Raw genomic sequence first — 26442 nt, 5'->3', positions numbered from 1 at the left:
AAAGGTGGTTTTGCCCCCGGTGGCCACTAGGGTCATTGCCCTGTGGTGATTTCAGTAGTTTTCCCCCCAGTGGCCAATAGGGCCATTGCACTTTGGTTACCTTAGTTTGTGCACGTAATTATGTAACAGGTGTGATTGCTCTATAAGAGAGTATCGTGTGTTAATCACTGTTGGTGATAGTTTCTCATTTGCAAGCAAGCCTGGGTAAAGAATGGAGCTGAAGGACAGTCACGGGCAGCCCAGTCAGAGTGCTGGAGTAGCAGCTATGGTGTCTGCAAGGAGGGCTGGCATTGCTTGGTGGAGTGGCAGCTATGGTGTAGAGCTGCACTCAGGATGCTGGACTCGGTTGCAGAAAGTTGGACTCAAAATGTTGGACTCTTTGGCAGAAAAGCTGGACTCATTTGCTGGACTCTGTTTCTGGACAGCTGCACGCAGGTGTGGACTCTGTTTGCTCCAAGGCTGCACTATGGTGCTGAGAAGAGTTCAGGACAACTCAGTCAGAGTCCTGGAGTGTCAGCTATGGTGTCAGCGAGGAGTTCGTGGAAAGCATGGTGGAGTGGCAGCTATGGTGTCAGTGAAGAATTCTTGCAAAGCTTGGTGGAGTCGCAGCTATGGTGTAGAGCTGCACTCAGTTGCTGGACTCTTTTGCTGAAGCTGCACTCAGGTGCTGGACCCCGTTGCTGGACAGCTGCACTCAGATGCTGGACTCCATTGCTGGACAGTGCACCCAGATGTTGGACACGGTGGAGGAAAATATGCACGCAGGTGGTGGGCTCTGCTGCTGGGAGCGTAAGCAACAGAGCAAAGCTAAGTGGTGTTCCCCTGTTTTCGTCACTTTTCCTTATGTGTGTTTAGTGCAGTCGTGGGATTAGATTCCGCACCGACCAATTCCCTAGTGAGGGTTTAGGTGCAGGGCGAGCTAGGGATATTAGGTATCCTGATCGGCGCCTGGTGCGGAACTGGCCTAGGGAATGTTAGGAGTGTAGAGACACTGACTCAGGGGAGTGCAGGAGGTCTCCACTTCCCCGTTCCCTATTGCAGGGCCACCATTGTTATTGTTACCCAGGTTTTCCCTATTCCCTTGTCTTATTGTATTAGTTACCGGCCTGCGGGCCGCGTCACATAGGACAATTACACGTGCCGCGTCCTGTTGTATCAGTTACCGGTCTGCTGGCCGTGTCACTCAGGACGGGGCACGTGACATTGGGTTAGGGTTGGGATGAAGACTGTGGTAAGATTTGGGATGAAGTGGGATGGGATCGGGTCAAGTGCATAGGTGGTGAGATGTGATCTCGAGAGTAGGGTGGAAAGTTTGTCTTCTGTACGGGTCGAGAAGCTGGTTTTGTAGGAGGAGGGCTGAGTATTTAGGAGGAGGGACTCTGGGGGTTGTAGGTTAAAGCTTTGTCTGATATTATTAATTATCAAATAAGCTCTCAAATGGACCAAGGAGAATCATTGGATGTCATTTATCTCGACTTCTCTAGAGCATTTGACACTGTCCCACATAAAAGATTGGTAAATAAGATGAGAAAGCTTGGGCTAGGGGAAAATGTGTGTAGATGGGTAGGTAGCTGGCTAAGGCTACTTTCACACATCCGTTTTTTTAAATCCGGCACGATGCGGCGAAAATTGTGAAAACCGGATCTGGAATTGGATCCGTTTTTTTCACATAGAATGTAATGATCACCGCATCGTGCCGGATGGACATGTGGCACCTCCGGGTTTTGCCAGATACGGCAAACATGCGCCGTCCGGCGTCTTCAAAAAACGTTGGCTGCAACGTTTTTTTGCAGCGCCGGACCGGCTTTTTCAACATCGCATGCCCGGGCACTGTGAGTTTTAACCCCACAAGTGCCCGGCGCGCATCTCTCTCTCTCTCCCCCTCCCCTTCTCTCTCTCCCTCTCTCTCTCTCCTTACGCTCCATACCTTTCTTTGGCTGGCTCTCTCGTCCCCGCTGTCTCTCTGGCTGCTCTCTCGTCCCCTGCTCTCTCTTTGGCTGCTCTCTCGTCCCCCGCTGTCTCTCTGGCTACTCTCTCGTCCCCTGCTCTCTCTTTGGCTGCTCTCTCGTCCCCCGCAGTCTCTCTGGCTGCTCTCTCATCCCCCGCTCTCTCTTTGGCTGCTCTCTTGTCCCCTGCTGTTTCTCTGGCTGCTCTCTCGTCTCCCGATCTCTCTCCGGCTGGCTCTCTCGTCCCCCGGTGCCGCATGTACATCCGGTGTTACCGCTGCAGGCCCGATCCGCACGCTGCCGGACCCCTGACACCGGATGTGTGAAAGAGGTCTTAGTGATAGAAAACAGAGTGGTTATTAATGGGCATACTCAGATTGGGCCAGGGTTACTAGTGGGGTACCACAGGGTTCTGTATTGGGCCCCCTACTATTAAATATATTTATTAATGATCTAGTGGATGGCTTACACAGTAAAATATCAGTATTTGCAGATGATACAAAACTATGTAAGGTAGTTAACACAAAGGAGGACAGTTTGCAACTACAGACAGATTTGAGTATATTGGAGAATTGGGCTGAAAAATGGCGAATGAGGTTTAACACAGATAAGTGTAAGGTTATGCACATGGGAAGGAGAAACAGATGCTACAATTACTTACTAAATGGGAAACTGCTGGGGAAATCAGACATGGAAAAAGACTTAAGCATCTTAGTCAATAAGAAGCTAAATTGGAGTGCCCAGTGTCAGGCACCTGCCACCAAAGCAAATAGGATCATGGGATGCATTAGAAGAGGTCTGGGGACACGAGATGAAAACATAATTCTCCCTCTGTACAAATCACTCGTCAGACCACACTTGGAGTATTGTGTGCAATTTTGGACGCCGGTGCTCAAGAAAGACATTACTGAAAGTGTTCAAAGGCGGGCTACTAAAATGATAAATGGAGTTGGTTCACTACAATACCCAGAAAGGTTATCAAAATTAGGTCTATTTACTCTAGAAAATAGAAGACTTAGGGGAGACCTAATATATATGTACAAGTGTATCAGAGGGCAATACAGAGATCTCTCCAGTGAACTGTTTGTACCAAGGACTGTGACAAGAACAAGGGGGCATTCTCTTCGTTTGGAGGAAAGACAATTTCTGCACCAGCATAGAAGAGGGTTCTTCACGATAAGAGCAGTGAGGCTCTGGAATTCTCTTCCTGAGTAAGTGGTGATGGCCAACTCACTGAATGAATTTAAGAAAGGAATGGATGCTTTTCTTGTGAGTAACAGTATAGAAGGTTACGAATAACATAATATTATAGGTAGATGGTTGACCCAGCTTAGGGGAAGGAATTTTTTTTCCCTATGGAGAAAATTGGCTTCTACTCTGTGGGTTTTTTGCCTTCCCCAGGATCAACAATGCAGAACGGCTGCACTAATAATAGGCTGAACTAGATGGACATAAGGTCTTCCATCAGCCTTCAAAACTATGTTACTATGTTTGAAGAACGAGGCAAAGTCTTCAGCTGAGATAAATGGAGAGGGAGGAGGTGCTGGGGGATGGAGGAGAGAATTGAAGGTGTTGAATAGCTGTTTAGGGTTGTGAGACAGGGAGGATATGAGAGATGTGAAGTATGTTTGGGTCACGCTCACTCCCTGACTGATGGACGTGAGCCAGTGGGTTGTGGCCCCACTGTGCCCCAAACCTGACTACCCTGGAAGGGGCGTGATTAAGACAGCTGCCTTGGTTTTCACTGGAGCCTCTGATGGTGAGGTCAGGCTTGTGTGGCAGGCAGCTGCCAGGTGCCACTCCAGGGTAGTGTCAGTCTTTGGCTGCTGATCCCACTTGGGGAGACGGTACGAGTGACAGGCATGAGTAGCAGACAGGCAGGTGAGCACAGCTGAGACACTGGCAAGCGGGCACGGCTGAGACACTGGCAGGCGGGCACGGCTGAAACACTGGCAGGCGGGCACGCTTGAGACACTGGCTGGTGGGCACGGCTGAGACACTGGCAGGCAGGAGTGGTGTTTGGAATAGGTAAGGTCCTGTTCACACTGCAGGTGCAGGTACTGGTACTGACAGGAAGGAATGGTGTATGGAGGAACAGGTAGAGACCTGTTCACACAGCGGGTGCAGGTACTGGTACTGACAGGAAGGAATGGTGTATGGAGGAACAGGTTTGGGGCTGTTCACACAGGAGGAGAACCGCAAGGCTGCGGGGAAGGGTTGTAGAGCGGCAAGAGGTTCTGCAGCAGCAGAACCACAACAGAGTGGAACCGCAAGAGTATGGCGCACAGGTGGAGCCGCAAGAGTACAGAGCAGGCACAGCTGCGAGAGTGCGGAGCACAGGCAGAGCAGCAAGAATGCAGAGCGCTCATAGTAAAATGGCCGCTGACATAGCAGAGGCCGGAGGCTGGATGTGTGCACCCATCGCATGATGTCATACGCTGCTGACGACAGGCTCACACTCTTCATTAATCAGGACGATTCAGGTAATGAACGCTGCGTGTGCACGCCCCTGCACATACACAGTCTGCGCTTTTAAAGGGCCCGTGCCCCTAAAAACCACAGACTTTTTTTTTCTTCTTCCCCTCCTCTCCTTCCCACAGCCAAGGGCCCACCGGGGATCCCCCTGGTACCCCGCTAGGCCAGTCCAACTCTGTCTAGAATCCGCCTCTTTCTCACCATGGAAACAACAAAACCCCTCACTGTCACACTGATCCACTCTCTCCTGTACTACTGTAATGTTCTATTAATTGGCTTCCCCCTCACTCGACCTTCCCCTCTCCAGTCCATCCTTAATGTAGCAGTCAGGGTAGTCCATCTGGCTAATCGGTACTTGGACGCCTCCACTCTGTGCCAGTCATTGCACTGGCTGCCCATACATTATAGGATCTAATTCATACTGCTTATTCTCACCCACAAAAAGGTCTCCACAGTGCAGCACCCCCCTACATCTCCTCCCTCATTTATGTTTATTGGCTTACCCACTCGTTATTCTCTGCAAACGACTTTCCACTAACCTCTGCACTAATCCATACCTCCCACTCCCGGCTTCAAGACTTCTCCTGCGTTGCGCTAATTCTCTGGAATGCTCTACCCCAAGAAATTAGGACAATCCAAAACTTGCACAATTTTAGGAGCTCCCTCAAAACACATTTGTTCAGTGCAGCCTATCACGTTACCTAATCAAGGTCATTTTATGTGTAAGTGTGTGTAGCCCATTCACTATCTGAGAATAGCCTTCCATCAAACTCCACCACAACCAACGGCACCACAAATAACTGGCTGGTGACCAGCTCATGCGGCCTTTATCTATCCCTCACTCCCTCAAGATGGCTGGACCACCATTGTAAATACATACCTGTACTTTGTATCTCCCCCACCTCATTGTATATTGTAAGCTCTCATGAGCAGGGTCGTCTAATTTTCCTTTATTGTATTATCTTTAATGTTGTTACTTATGACTGTTGTGTATGAACTGTTAAACTGTAAAGCGCTGCGGAATATGTTGGCGCTATATGAATAAAGATTATTATTATATTATAATGCACCCCCATTATCCTTCATAGACTGTCATGCACTCCCCATGGTCCCCCATAGAATATAATGCACCCTCATGGTCCTCCATAGAATATAATATACTCCGCAAGGTCCTCCATACGCTGTTATGGCCACCAGTCACTGATTTAAAAAAAATACATTCAATACTTACTTTTCCTCATTCCGCCCGATGCTACATTGGTTTCCTGAGCATGTGGTGTGAAGTACCTCACATCTAAGGCCTCTTTCACACTTCAGTTTTTTGCATCAGTTCAAATCCGCCAAAAAGGCAGACAAGCAGATCCGTTCTCAACTGATGTGAACGGATCTGTTTTCAGACGGATCCTGAAAATGAGGAAATTTAAAGGAAACGCTGGCCGAGAGAGAGACAGAGAGAGAGATAGATATTAAATCAGTGTCGGGTTAAATCAGTGTCTGGAGGATCCGCCAGAGAAAAAAACGTTGCAAGCTCTGTTTTCAAATCTTTGAGGATGGTGACGGACAGCAACTTTTGGCGGATCCGCCAAAAAAACGGATGCAACGGACGGCAATCCGTCACAATCCGCCAGTAATGGAAGTCAATGGGGAAAAAAACGGATCCTCAAAAGAAAATTGAGGATCCGTTTTTTTCAAAACCTGGCGGATTGTGACTGATTGTAAAAAACTGAAGTGTGAAAGAGGCCTTAGTACAGCAGGCGCATTGTAATGATGTAGTCGCGTCCGCTGCCCTGAGACATCAGATGCTGAGGAAGAACGATGGGGGAGAAAGTGTCAGCTGACGCTCCCTCCTCCATCATTATTGCTTGCAATGACAGATGGAGGGAAGGCCCAGTGCGGGCTCACAGGTCCCATAGCAATTGTGTGGCCTGCCGCTATTGGTGGTATGCCACTGCCTGCCCTCTTGTAGTTATGTCCCCCATACTAGTCTCCTTCTTGTAGCAATGTCCCAATCTTGTAGAAATATCACCTTATTGTAGCAATGTTCCCTTCATGTAACAATGTCCCCTTCTTGTAGTAATGTCCCCATCCTTGTCCCATCTTGTAGCAATATCCCCTTCTTGTAGCAATGTCCCCATCTTCTAGTAATGTCTCCATCCTACTCCCCTTCTTGTCCTAATGTCCCCATCTTGTAGTAAGTTCCCCCATCCTGGTCCCATCTTGTAGTAAATTCCCCCATCCTGGTTACATCTTGTGGTAAATTCCCCCATCCTGGTCCCATTTAGTAGTCATATCCCCATCCTGGTCCCATCTTGTAGTCATATCCCCATCCTTGTCCTCTTCCTGTAGTAATGTCCCCCAATATGACATTTTTCACATACACGTTAAAACAAAAATCGTCTCCCATGACCTCGTTCCCTCTGCGAATAGCGTCCTCTTCCTCCTCCTCAGCAGGGTGAGCACATGGCAGTGATGTCATGCGCTGATGCGATGGGTACAACACCGTACCCGGTGATTGGTGTAGGTGTTTCAGGGCAGAAAGCCGGTCTCCGCGCTACAATACAATTCAATTGAACATGCGTCCTCATTCAGCTGAAAACAAGTGCTGGCTTCAGCCGTCCTGTGCGGCTGTGACTGCCAGGACACGATTGTTTCGGAAGCTCAAGGGCGCGGAGGCTGCACTATGCAGCCTCGGGGGCCAAGCGTTTAAACAGTGGTAGTCTGTCAACAAAAAAACATATTACCTAAGGATCCCCTGCAGTTTCTCTTTTGCATTGGGGTTCCACCTCTCATCCGCTGGTCTTCTAGGGTATTCTTCCTACTCGTACAGAACCTCGTGGACATCATAGAGAAGAGTCTGAAACAGCGGATCTGACATGTCCACGCCTAAGGGAATGGCCACCGTGCACAGCTAAGGAGCCCATGGCTGTCCCTGTCAATAACCGCTGATCACCAGGAGTTAGGTGCCATTCAGACTTCCCTTTTCAATCTTCTTTGTTTTTGCATTTTTCATCAGTATGCTGGATCTGATTGTCATCCAAGTTTGCCCCATGTCCATTTTTTATTATTACTGTGGCATCCATTTTTCTCGTATGCAAAAAATGAGCAAAATTCCAAGCATCTCCTACTTACAAAGTATTAAAAAAAAGTCCATCACTCAGATGACACATGGACGGCGCCTGTGTGCCCTCCTTTTTTTATTTTTCCGTTAACCCATTGACTTGCATTGGCGAGTTTGATCCATGACTAGGATCAAAAATATTTTCTTTTTTTTGTGGTCACTCTGCAAAATAACATAGACATGTGAACAGCACCATAGACTATAACAGGTACTTGTTTTAGCTGTGTAAAAAGCGGATGTCTAAATGAGGCCTTGCAGTTCTTGCAGATGGCCAGTAGGTGTTAGCAGCACCTTGAATATTGTTTTCTCCAGTTCTAGGCGGGTAGCTCTCCTGCAGGCGCTCACACTTGTTCCTGGATATCGATCACAGAAGTGACAGTGCTGCAGTGGCGACCACTTCTCGTTTATCCTGGAAATTACAGACCACTGGCCGGCCGCTGCGCGCTCATGCCTGAAACTGCATTGTCTGAGATCTGCAATAAAAAGACAAAAGACCTCGTGATAAACGTGTAGAATAATGAAAAAAAAAAAAATATATATATACACTGTGTGTGTGTATATGTGTGTGTGTGTATATATATATATATATATATATATATATATATATATATATATATATATATGTATATATATATCAACAATTTTAATGCAAAAAAATGGGTGCAAGGCCCCTAGAGAACTTCTAAAAAAAACAAATTTTCAATCCTTTTTCCTAGGATCCGACCCAGGAGGTAAAGATTTTAATTCTTCAAAAAGCATATATAATGGTCACTTATGAAAAATTAAAATGCCTCACCTCCTGAGCTGTATTCCTCGGACACCCAGTGATCAGGAAAAAGCATATTGGACAACATGAAAGTTTCCTTTCCAGCTTAAAGGGATTGTCTCATTTTATTAAATGTGTAAAATTGAAACTTGCTAGTGCAAAACGTGCAACGTTGCAAATGACCTCTTACTAAAAATCGTCTCCTTTCTCAAGAACCGAGAACATTTTCATTCTACAGTTTACTGCTCATTGCCAAGGTTGCCAGCCACCTCTGCAGGTTATCAGCGGTGGTCGGTCTCCAAGGAAATGAGCGCACACTGTTTGCTATAGAGTTGACAAGCGGTGCTCTGACGCTGGATGGATCTGGCCAGCCTCAGTGCCCTTGTGCTCCTCCAGTGCTGCAGAGGCAAAAATGCATGGGGCAGCCCTGCCGAAGCTGGGAGGGTGTGCTCCTGAAGATAGGACCCTAAGACAACCCCCTCATAAGGCACCATATTGCAGTCACGTACGTTGGACCCTAGCTGGAGTTCCCCCTTTCAGGGAGACCTGTAGGTTTGGCATGCCCTGACTAGTTTCTAGTACTGTTGTCTGTAAAACTCATTGTTATGTTAACTTCCATTATTATCTCGCTTTTTTCTTCCACCTCTCTTAGTCCCCCCCCTGTCATGTGTCAATCATTCTGATCCAGACCATGAAGGACCTTCAGAAACCTAAAAAGATCAATTAGACATGAATTTGCTGATGAAATAAGACCAGATTCACACCTCCATGTTATTGTCTGCAGTGCTGACCTCACGTTAACGGCGCTGCAGCCAATCTGTGATCTCAGCGGTTCTCCTGAGTTGACGCCACAATCCACTCAGAGACGCTGATAGATTTTTAAAAGCCAAACTGCAGCCAGAAACCCCCTTTAAGTACCGTATATCGATTCCTTTATAACGGGCATAAATAGGCAGGTAAACTTTTTGAGGGTGTTGTGAAACATAACAAGATGGTCAAGAGTGATCGGAAGCGTTATGTCAGAGACATACAAACATCCCACAGTACCCGGCCCTGGGAGTCAAAGAGCCAGTGTTTTTTCTCACGATCCTCCCTGCATGTTATGTTCACTGGTAAACAAGACATTGTGGTCTCAGAAGACGCCAAATGTTCGGGCCGACCTTAGTAAGGAGCGAGAAGTAAGAAACTGACCGGCACTTCCTCTTTTGCCCGGATGGGAACCTGTGATGTGGGAAATCATGTGCTGATTGGATTTGTTATTTTGATTATTGGGGGGGGTGTAAAATACAGCATAGCCCTTGTACCTGCCGCTGACCCTAGTCACCCACAAATCTTTCCACCTGTGGGTTCTATCTGATTATAATAATGCTGCACAATATATATCACAGCCCCCCCCCTGGATTGTACCTAACCCGGTATTACACAATGTAAGATTTACTGCAATGTCTGATCTTTATCTGATATCTAAGGGTACACAACGTGATCGTCTCCGTTCTGTACATTACATGACCTCCTCCAAGCTGCACAATAGTCTTAACTCCCCCTCTCTGTTCCTTAAAGAATATAACACCCCCACAAACACCATGTAATACAGGATCCTACCTTCCCCCCCCCACTGTACAATACAGGATCTGACTCTCCTCTAAACTGAGCAGTGCGGGATCTAATCCCCCAGTATATGTGTCAGAATTGAACCCCCCACTTTCTAACACAGGATTTAACATGCACTACCATCACCCTTCTCCCCATTTTACATTTCAAAATTGAACCCCCCCACACACACTTTACAATGCAGGATTTAACGTTTCCCTGACTATACCAGATAACTACCTTCTCATTTAGGATATAACGTCCCCTATTGTACAATACAGGATCTAACCATTTCCCTTACTTTACACCACAAGACTTAACTTTCCCTTACTATATAATAAAGGACTTAACATTAATTTAGTATATAATAAAGGACTTACCTTCCCTTACTATATAATAGAGGACTTAACCCTCCCTTACTATATAATAGAGGACTTAACCTTCCCTTGCTATATAATAGCTTATTTAACCTTCCCTTACTTTGTAATAGATGATTTAACCTTCCCTTACTATATAATAGAGGACTTATCCTTTCCTTACTATATAATAAAGGACTTAACCTTCCCTTATTATATAATAAAGGACTTAACCTTCCCCTACTGCATAATAGAGGATTAAACCTTCCCCTATTATACACTACAGGATCCAACCCTTACCCCTATTGTACAGGACACAATTTAACCTTCCCTTGCTATATATAATGCAGGATTTAACTTTCCCCAACTGTACAATACAGCATTTAATCTTCCTTTATTATATAATGCATCATTTAACCTTCCTCCTCTGTACAATACAGATTCCAACCTTTTTCCCTACTGTACAGCATAGGATTTAACCTTTCCTTGCCATATACTACGTAATATAGCCTTCAGTTACTATATAATGCAGAATTTAAAGTACCTTTATTATATAAAACAACATTTAACTTTACTGTATAATAAAGAAAGTAACCTTCCCTTACTGTACAATATAGGATTTAACCTTTCCCCATACTGTCCAGCATGGAATTTAACCTTCTCTTACTATATAATACGGCATTTCATCCTCCCTTATTATATAATATAGCATTTAACGTTACTGTACTTTAACCTTCCCCTACTGTACAATAGAAGTTCAAACATTTCCCCTACTGTACAGCACTTCATTTAATCTTTTCTATACATTATAGGATCTAACTTCCCCTAAAAACTGTACAAAATGGGATCTACTGCATGTTAGAATAAAGCTGCACTTTACATGCATAACATTTATTTTTCCAAACTCAAGAAGGCTTAGGCCGAGTTCACACATCCAGGATATTTGCTCCATGCCCGGAATCTCCTGACCTGAACTAACTGTCTCAGTTGGGTTGGGCGTTGCATCGTGAGTACAGACTGTATATCGTGGGTTGCGCTTATTCTTTGACCTATGGCTTTGAAAGAATCTTCTGACCATTGACCAATTGTCTTTAAAAAATGATTATAAATATATACTTTTTTTTTCTTCTTTATTTTGCTACTTTAGACTGAGCCTCACTAATACAGTCACACACTCTTTCCTGGGGATGTGGAAGCCTTTGGACGTGTTCATCATGCTCACAAAATGGAAAAATGCATGATGTGAACTGAGCCTAATGTGTATAGGCACGGCCTGACTGCCTCCGGTAAGCAACAATTGGCTACATCCTTGCCTTGCCCTTCATTTTTCCATGCGGTATGCTGCACCCGCTATACAAAAAATGCATTTTTAATGTTTCTAAGCTTATGTGCGGCTTGAGGGTCACTAGTGCCAATAAAAATAATTAAAATAAATCCTTTAAAAATGCTTAAACGGGAAAATTCCTATAAAAGGGCTGACACATTTTGTAAATAATGTTCTTGTTCCTTACCCCTATAGAAATTGCAGTAGCGTCTTTATTGAATTGTGATCATAGGTCTGGCAGTGGTGTATCCCCCTCTCCTCATTCAGATGCACGCTTGACCAAACTGAGCATGCATGTATATGAGGCGGTGCCTATGACCAGTAGAGCCTTCCTGTGCCGTGAAAGAAGGTCCATGCGGAATTACTGCTCTGTGTATGGACCCCAAAACACTCAAAAGTATGGATTTTGCTAGGACTTTCTCAGTGATTTGCAGACTTTGGCTCTCCAGTTCTTGTGAAACCAGAGGTCCCAGAATTCCTTGGTGGTCTGCAGCTTTATTGCATGCTGCTACTTGTAGTCTTTGATACCTTCCGTTTGTAATCCACTGCTTTTAAATCATCCTGGAGCTAAGCTAAGGGTTTTGTATTTTGAATGATGTGGTGCAGATCCCCCCCAAAAGACCCCTGAAAAATCACTTGAAAAAATGCTTGACTCTTCTATATAGGATTCTATTGTAAAACCATTTTGTAGTTCATATGTTCAGTCTTTTGAGCATTTTTCTTCTGCTTCAGTCGTCGAAAAACGACTGGTGGGAAATAAGAAAGTGCAGGTCACTTCTTGGACTCGTCTCTTGATGGGAAAACACTCCAAACTGTTAAAAGGCTGCAAAAAAAACACTTTAGGATAAAGAAAACTCTCCAAAAACATTTCAAAAACTCTTCAAAAAACTTTCAGGAAACAGAAAAACTTCTTAAAAATCTCCTTATAGAAGACGCGTTTCCTAAAGCAGTTTCTATTAGAAATCTTGCTTTTTTTTTATTGCCTCGAAAAAATCAATCCACGTGCACATAGCATGAGGCTATGTCCGCACAGAGCTGTTTTTCAGAGGCATTCAAAGTTTTTAAAGCAGAAATCTTTTTAGGAAATGCTTCATTTTTCATTTTTTTTATTCTTTTTTACAAGTTTCTCTTTGCCTGAAGCATTTTTTCAAGAGGATTTAGGCTATGATCCCACAATGAGTTTTTTTATACTGCATATTTTTGAAAAAAAAATGCAAATAACTTATATTACTTAATGGGTGCAGAAATGGTGCAGACAATCTGCATCATCAAAAACTCACCAAAAGCCCATTGTGGGAACGTAGCTTCAAAGAGATTTTTTTTTTTGTGCGTATTTTTCCATGATATGGGTTTTTTTTTACAGCTTTTTTTTAACTTGTGTCAAGTTTAAAATAGATTTCCATTAGCAGTCTTCCTCAAAGAGAAGTGACATTCACCTTCTTCTTTTCCACCAGACTTAAGAAACCTAAACATATGACCAGCAAAGTGGATTAACACTAAATGTGATAGGAAAAGTATTTTAAGTGTTTTTTAGTTGATTATGAAGAGCGAATCCACTCCAAATAACTCCTAAAACAAAGCTGTGTATAAAATACTGTACATCTTAAGGCTGGATATTTTATTTTTTTGAGCTTTTGAGCAAAAAATGGCCAAGTTTTCCCAAGCAAAGCTCCTTACGAAAAAAGTTGTTGTTTTTTTTCCCGAAGAGGCTTCGCAAGCAGCTTTGCCGCCGGCAGAGTCTTTTCCGTTACATCTTCATTAGTGAGCGGGTGGCTTCGGAATCCGCCCAGAGGATGAACGTTACTTCTTTCAACCGCGCCAGGATTAAAAAGAAGTAACAAAAACCCTGAACATATGCACAGCAAGTCATATTTTTACATTGCTCTGCATTATGTCTCTTTTTTTGCAGCGATTTTTCGATGTGATGCTGTCTGGAATCCACCTGAAAAAAGGTCCACATAGCCATAGTGAACACTCTTCAAAATCCGTTTCAAAAAACGTTAATTTTCCGCACCAAAAAGTTGGCACAAGGATTCAGTGTGAACACACCCTTAGGCCCCATTCACACTTCTGTATAAAGCTGGTACCAGAAAAACAGTACCAGTGTCATCAGTGTTTTGGATCAGTGTGCCATCACTGTGCTATTTATGTGCCGTTAGTGTGCCATCAGTGTGCCATTCTTGTGACATCACTGCTCCATTCGTGTGACGTCAGTGTGCCATTTGTGTGCCATTAGTGTGCCCTTCATGTGCAGTTAGTGTGCCATTCGTGTGATGTAATTGTACCATTCGCGTGACGTCAGTGTGACGTCACTGTGCTATTCATGTGCCGTCAGTGTGACGTCACTGTGCTATTCATGTGCCGTCACTGTGCTATTTGTGTGCCGTCAGTGTGCCATTCATGTGCCATCAATGTGCCATTTGTGTGACGTCAGTGTGCCATTCATGTGTCGTCACTGTGCTATTCGTGTCTTGTCAGTGTGACGTGACTGTGCTATTCGTGTGCCGTCAGTGCACCATTCGTGTGCCATCAATGTGCCATTTGTGTGACGTCACTGTGCCCTTCGTGTGCCGTCAGTGTGCCATTCTTGTGCCCTTCGTGTGCCGTCAGTGTGCCATTCTTGTGCCATGAGTGTGACGTAACTGTGCTATTCTTGTGAAATCAGTGGGACATCACTGTTCCATTCATGTGATGTCAGTGTGCCATTTGGGTGCCGTCAGTGTGATGTCAGTGTGCCATTCGGGTGCTGTGTGCCGTCTGTATGCCATATGTGTGCCGTGTGATATCTGTGTTTTTCCGGTATGGATAAAGAAAGAATGAAATTGGAAATTATAAAACGTCTCCTATAATTTGCAATATTAAACACAGACTGCACACGGCTGAGACTCAAATGTCATCTGTGTGCTGTACGTGTCTTCCATGGGCCCATTAGACTTGTGTTGGCCCTTGTCATCCGTACTGCTGGAAAAAACGGACATGTTTCCGTATCCTTCACACAGACACACGGTCACACAGACATGTGAAGATCACAATAGGTTATAATGGGTGTGTGTCATCTGTGAAAAAAACAGATGTCGCACATACTGCAAACACAAAGATGTGAAGGAGGCCTTAGTGTCATAAGTACGGGGTGGGCAATTGATATGGATACACCTGGGTGGGCCATGTATATGGATACACCTAAATTAAATGGTAATGGGTGGTGATATCATCTTCCTGTTTGTGGCACATTAGTATAAGGGAGGGGGAAAACTTTTCTAGATGGGTGGTGACCATGGCGGCCATTTTGAAGTCTGCCATTTTGGATCCTACTGTATAAATGGCCCAGCCAAGTCTATCCATATAAATGGCCCACCCTGTAGAATCATATGTGCAACAGATACAGCCGCAAATACGGCCGTATAAGCAGCAGATTTCATGAGCGGGAATCCTCTGCGTCTTACATTACCAGCGCTGTAAATTATATTTCATAAAATCTGATTTGAAAACGCAACGTGACAATATCTACGGCCGATGTCGCTGCGGATTTAACCTTTTGCAATGCAAAGGATGAGACATGCGGCAAACCACTGCATTTCTGCAGTGTTTTTTCTTCGATAATGAAGGAGTAGCTCATTACTCTTTATTAGATTGCACATAAGGGACTCGGGTAATGAATTTTGTGGCTCACAATTAAACCGCAATCACACATCTGTGTGTCACCTTCTGAGTACAGACGATGATTCACGAAGTGGCCACTGATCTCCTGACCCCAATCCAACAGCCTCACGTATGCCAAGAGGCATTCAGGTGCAGGTCAGGAGACCCACGGCCGGGCAGTGCATCGCTGTCCATAATCGGACCTTAACCTAACGGATGTGTGACTGCAGCCTTACTGGGGACGTAAGGCTGGGCTCACACACAGCAGACCAGTGTGCCCAAAAACGCACCAAAACTCGCTTTGCTAAAGATTACCAGGCAATACTTTGGAGCCCGCTACAAAATATACTGCGCAAAAAAATAAAGGGAACACATCCTAGATATCACCGAATGAAAAATTACAGCTGCAAATCTTTATTCATTACACATGTAATGCATTGAGAGCAATAAAACATAAAAATGATTATTGTAAATTAAAATTAATGTGCCATGAAGTGTGATTGACTTGAAGTTATATTGTGTTGTTTAAGTGTTCCCTTTATTTTTTTGAGCAGTATATATCCGCCCTGCAAATTGTATCCGCCCACCGCAAAATGTATCCACCCACTGCAAAATGTATCCACCCGCTGCAAAATGTATCCTCCCGCTGCAAAATGTATCCTCCCGCTGCAAAATGTATCCGCCCGCTGCAAAATGTATCCTCCCGCTGCAAAATGTATCCTCCCGCTGCAAAATGTATCCTCCAGCTGCAAAATGTATCCTCCCGCTGCAAAATGTATCCTCCCGCTGCAAAATGTATCCTCCAGCTGCAAAATGTATCCTCCCGCTGCAAATTGTATCCGCCCACCGCAAAATGTATCCACCCACTGCAAAATGTATCCACCCGCTGCAAAATGTATCCTCCCGCTGCAAAATGTATCCTCCCGCTGCAAAATGTATCCGCCCGCTGCAAAATGTATCCTCCCGCTGCAAAATGTATCCTCCCGCTGCAAAATGTATCCTCCCGCTGCAAAATGTATTCGCCCGCTGCAAAATGTATCCTCCCGCTGCAAAATCCGCTGCAAAATGTATCCTCCCGCTGCAAAATGTATCCGCCCGCTGCAAAATGTATCCTCCAGCTGCAAAATGTATCCGCCCGCTGCAAAATGTATCCGCCCGCTGCAAAATGTATCCTCCCGCTGCAAAATGTATCCTCCCGCTGCAAAATGTATCCTCCCGCTGCAAAATGTATCCTCCCGCTGCAAAATGTATCCGCCCGCTGCAAAATGTATCCTCCCGCTGCAAAATGTATCCTCCCGCTGCAAAATGTATCCTCCAGCTGCAAAATGTATCCACCCGCTGCAAAATGTATCCTCCCGCTGCAAAATGTATCCTCCCGCTGCAAAATGTATCCGCCCGCTGCAAAATGTATCCGCCCGCTGCAAAATGTATCCGCCCTCTGCAAAATGTATCCTCCCGCTGCAAAATGTATCCGCCCGCTGCAAAATGTATCCTCCCGCTGCAAAATGTATCCTCCCGCTGCAAAATGTATCCTCCAGCTGCAAAATGTATCCGCCCGCTGCAAAATGTATCCGCCCGCTGCAAAATGTATCCTCCCGCTGCAAAATGTATCCTCCCACTGCAAAATGTATCCTCCCGCTGCAAAATGTATCCTCCAGCTGCAAAATGTATCCGCCCGCTGCAAAATGTATCCTCCCGCTGCAAAATGTATCCTCCCGCTGCAAAATGTATCCGCCCGCTGCAAAATGTATCCTCCCGCTGCAAAATGTATCCGCCCGCTGCAAAATGTATCCTCCCGCTGCAAAATGTATCCTCCCGCTGCAAAATGTATCCGCCCGCTGCAAAATGTATCCTCCCGCTGCAAAATGTATCCGCCCGCTGCAAAATGTATCCTCCCGCTGCAAAATGTATCCTCCAGCTGCAAAATGTATCCGCCCGCTGCAAAATGTATCCGCCCGCTGCAAAATGTATCCTCCCGCTGCAAAATGTATCCTCCCGCTGCAAAATGTATCCGCCCGCTGCAAAATGTATCCTCCCGCTGCAAAATGTATCCGCCTGCTGCAAAATGTATCCGCCTGCTGCAAAATGTATCCGCCCGCTGCAAAATGTATCCGCCCTCTGCAAAATGTATCCGCCCTCTGCAAAATGTATCCGCCTGCTGCAAAATGTATCCTCCCGCTGCAAAATGTATCCTCCCGCTGCAAAATGTATCCTCCAGCTGCAAAATGTATCCTCCCGCTGCAAAATGTATCCGCCCACTGCAAAATGTATCCTCCCGCTGCAAAATGTATCCTCCCGCTGCAAAATGTATCCTCCCGCTGCAAAATGTATCCGCCCGCTGCAAAATGTATCCGCCCGCTGCAAAATGTATCCTCCCGCTGCAAAATGTATCCTCCCGCTGCAAAATGTATCCGCCCGCTGCAAAATGTATCCGCCCGCTGCAAAATGTATCCTCCCGCTGCAAAATGTATCCTCCCGCTGCAAAATGTATCCGCCCGCTGCAAAATGTATCCTCCCGCTGCAAAATGTATCCTCCCGCTGCAAAATGTATCCTCCCGCTGCAAAATGTATCCTCCCGCTGCAAAATGTATCCGCCCGCTGCAAAATGTATCCGCCCGCTGCAAAATGTATCCGCCCGCTGCAAAATGTATCCTCCCGCTGCACAATGTATCCACCATGCAAACTGAAAGGTGATGCAAATTTGAGAGCGGAAGTGTTGATAAATTCAGTGTATGTCAATGCGACGTTCGCCCTGTGTAATGCAAGGACATGTGAACCGACCCATACATGCTGCACTGTGCATTTTTATTCTAGAGAACAGTTTTATTTCCTTCTTATTTATACTGAAGCAAAACCAAAGGAATGAGCCGAACACATGTTGGTAGAAGTGCAATGTGTAGGTGCATATTCACACTGCCGCCATTTAACAGACAAAATCTAGGATAAAAACAAAATGATCAAATACCCCGCAGTAAGTAAATGGTAACAGTACATGTAAATAACGGTATTTAGTTGGCACCACGTTGATCAAAAGAGCGTAAAAGCCGTCCCACCGCGACAAGGTGACCCGATCAGGATGGACCCCAAATCTTGTAGTTCTCGCTATTAGTCATGAGCAAACGTGCTGGGATAAGGTGGTGTTAGCATGCTCCGATGCTATCCGAGTGTCTTCGGCATGCTCGAAAAATATGTTTGCATCTCCATGCCTTGCCCAACAAACAGGCAATACCTGTGTTGTGGCTGTCGAACAGTCATGAGACATGCAGACATGGGTACTCGAACATATTTTTCGAGCAAACCAAAGTCACTCGGTAAGCACCTTATCTAAGAAGGTTCATTGATCACTACTCGCTATGTTTCAGCAGACCTCAAAGTAGACTGGGGCAGAGCAGGACCTGTGCATGAGTATTTTGCAAGATGCACAGCCCAAAAAGGAGGAGTCACAACCCTGTATGTATAGAGTGCAAGAAACTAAAGCAAAACCAAAGATATGAGCAGGAATTTATGTTGGTGTAAGTGCAATGTGTAGGTGCAAACAAAATGAACAAGTACCTGCAGTAAGTAAATTAACAGTAATAGTACATATAAATAACATATATGACAAAAGGTAGGGTCCATCCTGATCGGGCACCTTGTTGCGGGGGGATGGCTTTCATGCTCTTTTGATGAAAATACTGTCAGCTAAGTCCCCTATGTCATTTACATGTATTATTACTATTTATTAACCTCCTGCAGGGTATTCGCTCATTTTGTTTTTGTTCTATTTTCATTGTGTAGATTGGATGCCCGACATGGCGATCTCCGCAATGCATTGCAGCTTTGCTTCTCATCGTTGCCAATACTGCTGGATTTCTGTTCGTAAGTTGCATTCAATTTTGCTTCTGTAGACTTCAAGCCACGTGTGACCTGACTTTGTTCACACGGTGCAGTTTTGCTTTGTTTTTTAATCAATATTTATACTGTATAGTAGCAGGTCTGACTCATGGCTCGGAGTCTGTAGAGAGGAGTAAGACTGTTGTCGCACCCTTCTCCTGCTTCCTATAGAGAGTGCAGCATGTTCCGCTGACGGCCGCGGGAACAATGAACTCGAAGTCCCTGATTTCCCTGCTCCTTCCCTGTATTATACGCTGGTAACGAGGGGGGATGTCAGGTAACGAGTGCATCTCCTATATGTGTATGTGCCCCTCCACTGACGTCCCCCTAATGATGGGTGGTCCATTGTTTATGGGGGCTGACAGGATGTCAGAGGGGTATAGTAGCCTCCCCTTCCCTCTTCCATCGTAGTTAGCTTCTTTCTTTAATTCATGTTAATGGAGGATTAGGAGTGATGACGGCCAGCCGACACATTTCAGGTGGCTACTATTAAATGTTTACAGGTCCGGGTTGTTACAGTCTGTATACAGACCGGATTGACCGTATGCAGACTGGACTGACCGTATACAGACTGGACTGACCATATACAGACCAGACTGACCATATACAGTCCAGACTGATTGTATACTGACCAATCTGACCATATACAGACTGGACTGACTGTATGCAGACCACACTGACTGTATACAGTCCAGACTGACTGTATACAGTCCAGACTGACCGTATACAGACCGGACTGACTGTATGCAGACCACACTGACTGTATACAGTCCAGACTGATTGTATACAGATCAGACTGACCGTATACAGTCCGGACTGACCGTATACAGACCAGACTGACCGTATACAGTCCAGACTGATTGTATACAGACCGGACTGACTGTATGCAGACCACACTGACTGTATACAGTCCAGACTGACCGTATACAGACCGGACTGACTGTATGCAGACCACACTGACTGTATACAGTCCAGACTGATTGTATACTGACCAATCTGACCATATACAGACTGGACTGACTGTATGCAGACCACACTGACTGTATGCAGACCACACTGACTGTATAAAGTCCAGACTGACCGTATACAGACCGGACTGACTGTATGCAGACCACACTGACTGTATACAGTCCAGACTGATTGTATACAGATCAGACTGACCGTATACAGTCCGGACTGACCGTGTACAGACCAGACTGACCGTATACAGTCCAGACTGATTGTATACAGACCGGACTGACTGTATGCAGACCACACTGACTGTATACAGTCCAGACTGACCGTATACAGACCGGACTGACTGTATGCAGACCACACTGACTGTATACAGTCCAGACTGATTGTATACAGATCAGACTGACCGTATACAGTCCGGACTGACCGTATACAGACCAGACTGACCGTATACAGTCAAGACTGATTGTATACAGACCGGACTGACTGTATGCAGACCACACTGACTGTATACAGTCCAGACTGACCGTATACAGACCGGACTGACTGTATGCAGTCCAGACTGATTGTATACAGATCAGACTGACCGTATACAGTCCGGACTGACCGTATACAGACCAGACTGACCGTATACAGTCCAGACTGATTGTATACAGACCGGACTGACTGTATGCAGACCTCACTGACTGTATACAGTCCAGACTGATTGTATACAGATCAGACTGACCGTATATGCGCAGCAGATTCCGCAGTGTGTGCACACACCCTGAATGTATACAGACCGGACTGACCGTATACAGACCAATCTGACCAGACTGACTGTATACAGTCCAGACTGATTGAATACAGTCCAGACTGATTGCATACAGATAGGACTGACCATATACAGTCCGGACTGAATGTATAAAGACCGGACTGACCGTATACAGACCGGACTGACTGTATACAGACCGAAAGGACCATATACAGACCGGACTGACCGTATACAGACCGGACTGACCATATACAGACCGGACTGACCGTATGCAGTCCAGACTGATTGTTCACAGATAGGACTGACCATATACAGTCCGGACTGTGAATGTATACAGACCGGACTGACTGTATACAAACTGGACTGACTGTATACAGACCGAAATGACTGTATATAGACCGAACTGACCGTATACAGACTGGACTGACTATATAAAGACCGGACTGACTGTATAAAGACCGGACTGACTGTATACAGGCCGGACTGACTGTATACAGGCCGGACTGACTGTATAAAGACCGGACTGACTGTATAAAGACCGGACTGACTGTATAAAGACCGGACTGACTGTATACAGACCGGACTGACTGTATAAAGACCGGACTGACTGTATACGGACCGTACTGACCGTATACAGACTGGATGGACCGAATAAAACTGGACTGACTGTATATAGTCCGGACTGACTGTATACAGACCGGACTGACTGTATACAGACCGGACTGACTGTATACAGACCGGACTGACTGTATACAGGCCGGACTGACTGTATACAGACCGGACTGACTGTATACGGACCGTACTGACCGTATACAGACTGGACTGACTGTATATAGTCCGGACTGACTGTATACAGACCGGACTGACTGTATACGGACTGGACTGACCGTATACGGACTGGACGGACCGAATAAAACTGGACTGACCGTATACAGTCCAGACTGACCGTATACAGTCCGGACTGACCGTATACAGTCCGGACTGACCGTATACAGACCGATCTGACCGTATACAAATCGAACTGACCGTATACAGACCGAACTGACCGTATACAGACTGGGCGGACCGAATAAAACTGGACTGACTGTATACAGACCGCATAATCGTATACAGATCGGACTGACTGTATACAGACCAGACTGACCGTATACAGACTGGACTGGCCGTATAGAGACCGGACTGGCCGTATAGAGACCGGACTGGCCGTATAGAGACCGGACTGGCCGTATAGAGACCGGACTGGCCGTATAGAGACCGGACTGGCCGTATACAGTCCGGACTGACCGTATACAGACCGGACTGACCGTATACAGACCGGACTGACTGTATGCATACGGGACTGACCATACACAGACCGGACTGACCTTATACAGACCGGACTGGCCGTATAGAGACCGGACTGGCCGTATAGAGACCGGACTGGCCGTATAGAGACCGGACTGACCATACGCAGACCGGACTAATAGTATACAGATCGGACTGACCTTATATAGACCGGACTGGCCATATAGAGACCGGACTGACCGTATACAGACCAGAGTGACCGTGGGTCTCCCAACTTGAACTTACAGCCTCATAGACACGTAGGACTCTGTAAGTTCGAGTCAGGAGACCCACGGTCAGTCCAGGTATGAAAAAGCCGGTCTGAACTTCGCCTTAGGACTCGTGCCCATAACCATATTTTCGGTCTGAGTGTGATCCAACATAACATTTGATCGCATTCGGACTGATGTTATTTTATGGGGCTGTGCACATGTCCAATTTTTTCCTCGGACAGAGTCGATCAAGGGAAAAAAATCACTGTAAGAACGAGTTTAATCTGATATTCAGATCGCACACGGCCATGCAAGTCAATGAGTGCATGGAATTCATCAGACTGCACTCGGATGGCATCTGAGTGCAGTCCGATTTCCACAGACTGACAGATTGGACATTCTTTCCTCCACGTTCTCCTCATTTGAGAGAATCGGATCATGCTGTGCTGACACTCGGATCAGTGTGTGACTTGCATAATCGACCCGATTCTAAAATATCCGTGTGACCCCCGGGCCTAATACAGGACACTTTCCTTCAGGTTAACGCACGTGAAAATGGACTTAAAGAAACTGAATAAGATCAAGTTTAGACAAGAGTATGCAAAATAAAAAAAGAAAATGATAATAAAAATCGGGCATTTTTTCGTCTGTATGTCAGTGTTTTAGTTCAACAATTTAATAAATAGTGAAAGGCCAACTTTAATTTTCTATGTTGATAGCTGTAGGGCATCCAATCCACATGGCATCAATTTTCTGGCGAGTCTGATCCCATTTTAGACGCATCTGAGACGCCGGGAGGGGAGTAATGGGTTAATTGAAGAAGCCGATTTAACAATGAGGTAATGGTAATGACACGTTTAATGAGTCATGTGATGTAGGGACAGAAAGAGAGGAAGACAACGAGGACGACGATGCACCCGGTGGGTTAAAGGGTCAATTAAAGCGGGCACGCGCACTTTCCCCTGCAGCGGCCCCTTCTCCGTGTGGATTTTGCAGCATCAGGCGGGCAGGTGAATTTGTGCTGTGGTCTAGTAGATGCTGAGCTGCAGTAATGGGATTATCCTAATTAGCCCTGATTCCTGAACAGGCTAATCTGCTGCAGAGACACAGAGCCTGGTTGCGAGGCAGGGATAAAAGCCTCATTGGATGCCATGGGGTCCTTCCTAGCCAATCGCCACCCGCCTGTCAGCCACACGTACACCTGGAGGGATGTCCGCAGACCAATGAGAGCTGCTCGACGCGTAGGCAAGCGACATGATTGGGTGCAGAATTTCTGTAGTGATAGAGATAAGTTCGGTGGGAGAACTTGCAACAAACATCCAAACACTAAATACCGTAAACACGCCATATAGCGAACCGACTGCAACCCGACGTTCATAAACGCCAATGAATCCAATTATCAGGGGTTCCTGGGGGCATAGACTGGTACGGCGAGGGCACGCGTTCCCTCTGAGCTGCGTTTAGGCAGATAGCGGTGCCAGGGAGGGAAGGGGTTACTGGCAGCTCTCGAGGAGCAGCGGCGGGCAGGCAGGCACTACTCCGCCTGATTCTGTCTGCTGAGTCCCAGGATACAGCCGGGTCACCGGGATACATAATGAATACGCAGGCATCTTCTGTACCAGAAAGTAAGACATTAAACGCCTCATTACCGTCACATCATTCTTTTTTTTTTTTTTCTTGCAGGGCTGCGGTTTTAACTCTTTCAATATCTCACTGGTTATAGATCCGTCTCACGCAGCGGTACGTGCGCACTTAGTGCGGTATTTTACATATATAATGTTCCTGGAGAAAATCCGATGCGTTACCAAACCAGAATGTCATCATCGTGCTGCAAAACTGCAACTTCACTTCTTGCAAAATTGCAGCAAAGGATAAAATCTGCAACAAGGAAAACCACTGGATTGGTGAAGATTGTGCCACTGCAGATTTCACTGTGGGATCATCTTTGCATACACATACCAAAGCGTGTATAGCCGTGCACCCTGCCGCACCACCTAGGTGCACTGCCCATGTATTATCAGGGGGTCCTATGTACGAACATATTTCCCCCTAGAAGAAATGTTTCTGTGGGAGAATATCTATGTACATACTGAGTCCAATGTAGCGTGCCACAAGAGCCGCAAGCGTGTGCACAGGATTTAAAGGGAATCTATGAGTAGGATCAACCCTTCTAAGCCGTCTACATGGACTGGTAGGTCATAGGAAGCTGAATAAAACGATACCTTGATATCTGCGATCCAATGTTTTACTCCAGAGAACTCTTAAAAAGTAAATGAGCTGTTAAGATCTATGGGCCGGACATAGATCTCCCTAAGGCTCCGCCTCCAGAATTTATTGTAAATTAAAGGGGGAATTACCAGTGTGAGACATGTAGATCAGGAGAGCAGACTGTCAGTCATTACATGTCTCACACTGGTAACTCCTCCTTTCATTTATAATTAGTTCTGGAGGCAGATTCTTGGGGAGATCTATGTCCCGCCCACAGATCATAACAGCTCATTTACATACTAAGAAAAACATGGATTTCTCTGGAATAAGACATCGGCGGATCACAGACATCAAGGTATCATTTTATTCAGCTCCTTACGACCTACATGTCCATGTAGACAGATTATCAGGGTTGATCCTACTGATTGATGCCCTTAGGCTAAAAGTTGTCAAACCTGATCCGGTAGAAGCCACAGCCCACCGGATCATCTGTTGAGGCCGGAGACGGTGCAGGAGAGGGAGAGGGCGAGAGAGTCTTCGGGCATGCGCAGTGGAAAAAAGCGGTCCGGCGCTGTCAAAAACCGTTGCAGGGAACATTTTTTGCAGATGCTGGACAGGCATTTTTTGCCGTATCCAGCAAAAGCCGGACACGCTGCATGGCCATCAGGCGCAATGCGGCAATAATGCTAGTCAATGGGAAAAAAGCCGGATCCGGTGGCAACCGGCATCGGATCCGGCTTTTACATTTTTCGCCGCATCGCGCCTGATGCTTAAAAACTGAAGTCTGAAAGTAGCCATGGCCATGTCTGAGCTTGGAGACACAGGAAAGGTAACACACACCTCTATGGAAACCCTGTGACAACTTTGTAGATATTGCATCCAGATTTCTCATTTTTGGCTGGGGCTATATTTCAACTTTGGCCGCAGCACAGATCACAGAGATCGCTGTCTATTGCTGCTGTATCGCAACGTAATGCAGGTGAGTGGTGCTGCATTACAACCAGCAAGGCAGCAAGTCACAACCATCTTTTGCCACTTGCTTATCGCGGCTGCCATACCTTGCCAATTGCACTATACTACGGTGCATGCAGTGACCTCTGTCTGTGCGCCACCTCTACAGGAGCCAAATTCGTTGTGTAGCTCCAGCCTTGGGGTATGCTCAGATGCAGCAGAATTGCTGCAGACATTTCTGAATAACATTTAGATGTTCTGTAGTAATATGCATCAGCAAAAACCTCTAATGATGTTGAATTTTTTAATTTTTTTTGTCAAAAATTGCATTCGGTTTAACTCCTCGTGCACAATTTTATCCCATGGTGCTTTTCATTCTTCCCCAGTTACTTGGGAAAAGTAGGATGAGACATGTTCCTGACCATAGGAGATAAGCCACCTCCGGCAGCGGCTATTAGTCCCGAAGTCGGCACGTTAAGGTGCCCATTCATCCTCCAAGTTTTCACAAAAATTTGCCGTAAAATATTTGTGCGCCCCAGATTGCACCTCCTCTCCGGGCGTGGAAACAACTCTACATCTGTCTGTATGAGAGATGTATTTTTTGGGGGACTGTCTTGAATGTGACTGTGCATGCTGCCCGGAGGAGGACGGAGGAATGCAGCTGCTCGATCCTCGCATGCCTCTGCAGTGAGGAGTATGGCGGATATACCATAGGGTGTACACTGGCAGTGGGCGAGCAATACCATAGCTTGTCGTGGGATGTAATTGTTCCACCTACGGATATGGAAGCAACTGCTGCAGTTCCCCCATCCGTTTCCCTTTCATTCCTTCAGTTACCAACTGTGCATCATTTGCAGGGACAATCCCAGGATTTGGGTTACGACCCTGGAGAAGTTTGTATTTGGAATTTTCCCTAAGGGCTTGCGGACACGACCGATTTTCTCGTACGAATG

General features: G+C 45.9%; 1 long non-coding RNA gene across 2 annotated transcripts in view; it reads left to right on the top strand.

Moving 5' to 3' along the window:
- Nucleotides 1-26442, top strand: part of LOC141052117 (uncharacterized) — a 69478-nt gene that overhangs the window by 30007 nt on the left and 13029 nt on the right. Inside the window, exons 2-4 of one of the 2 annotated variants that reach the window (XR_012220750.1) lie at nt 11399-11537; nt 18992-19072; nt 24014-24070. This is a non-coding gene — a long non-coding RNA (uncharacterized lncRNA). Of the gene's footprint in view, nt 1-11398; nt 11538-18991; nt 19073-24013; nt 24513-26442 lie in introns of those variants that run through there. The other variant, XR_012220749.1, reaches the window with a different exon arrangement.

Source organism: Dendrobates tinctorius, unplaced genomic scaffold (assembly GCF_039654945.1).
Source record: "Dendrobates tinctorius isolate UK_male_01 unplaced genomic scaffold, ASM3965494v1 ptg000158l, whole genome shotgun sequence".
NCBI classification, from domain to species: domain Eukaryota; kingdom Metazoa; phylum Chordata; class Amphibia; order Anura; family Dendrobatidae; genus Dendrobates; species Dendrobates tinctorius.
This window is presented reverse-complemented; position numbering and strand designations above follow the sequence as displayed.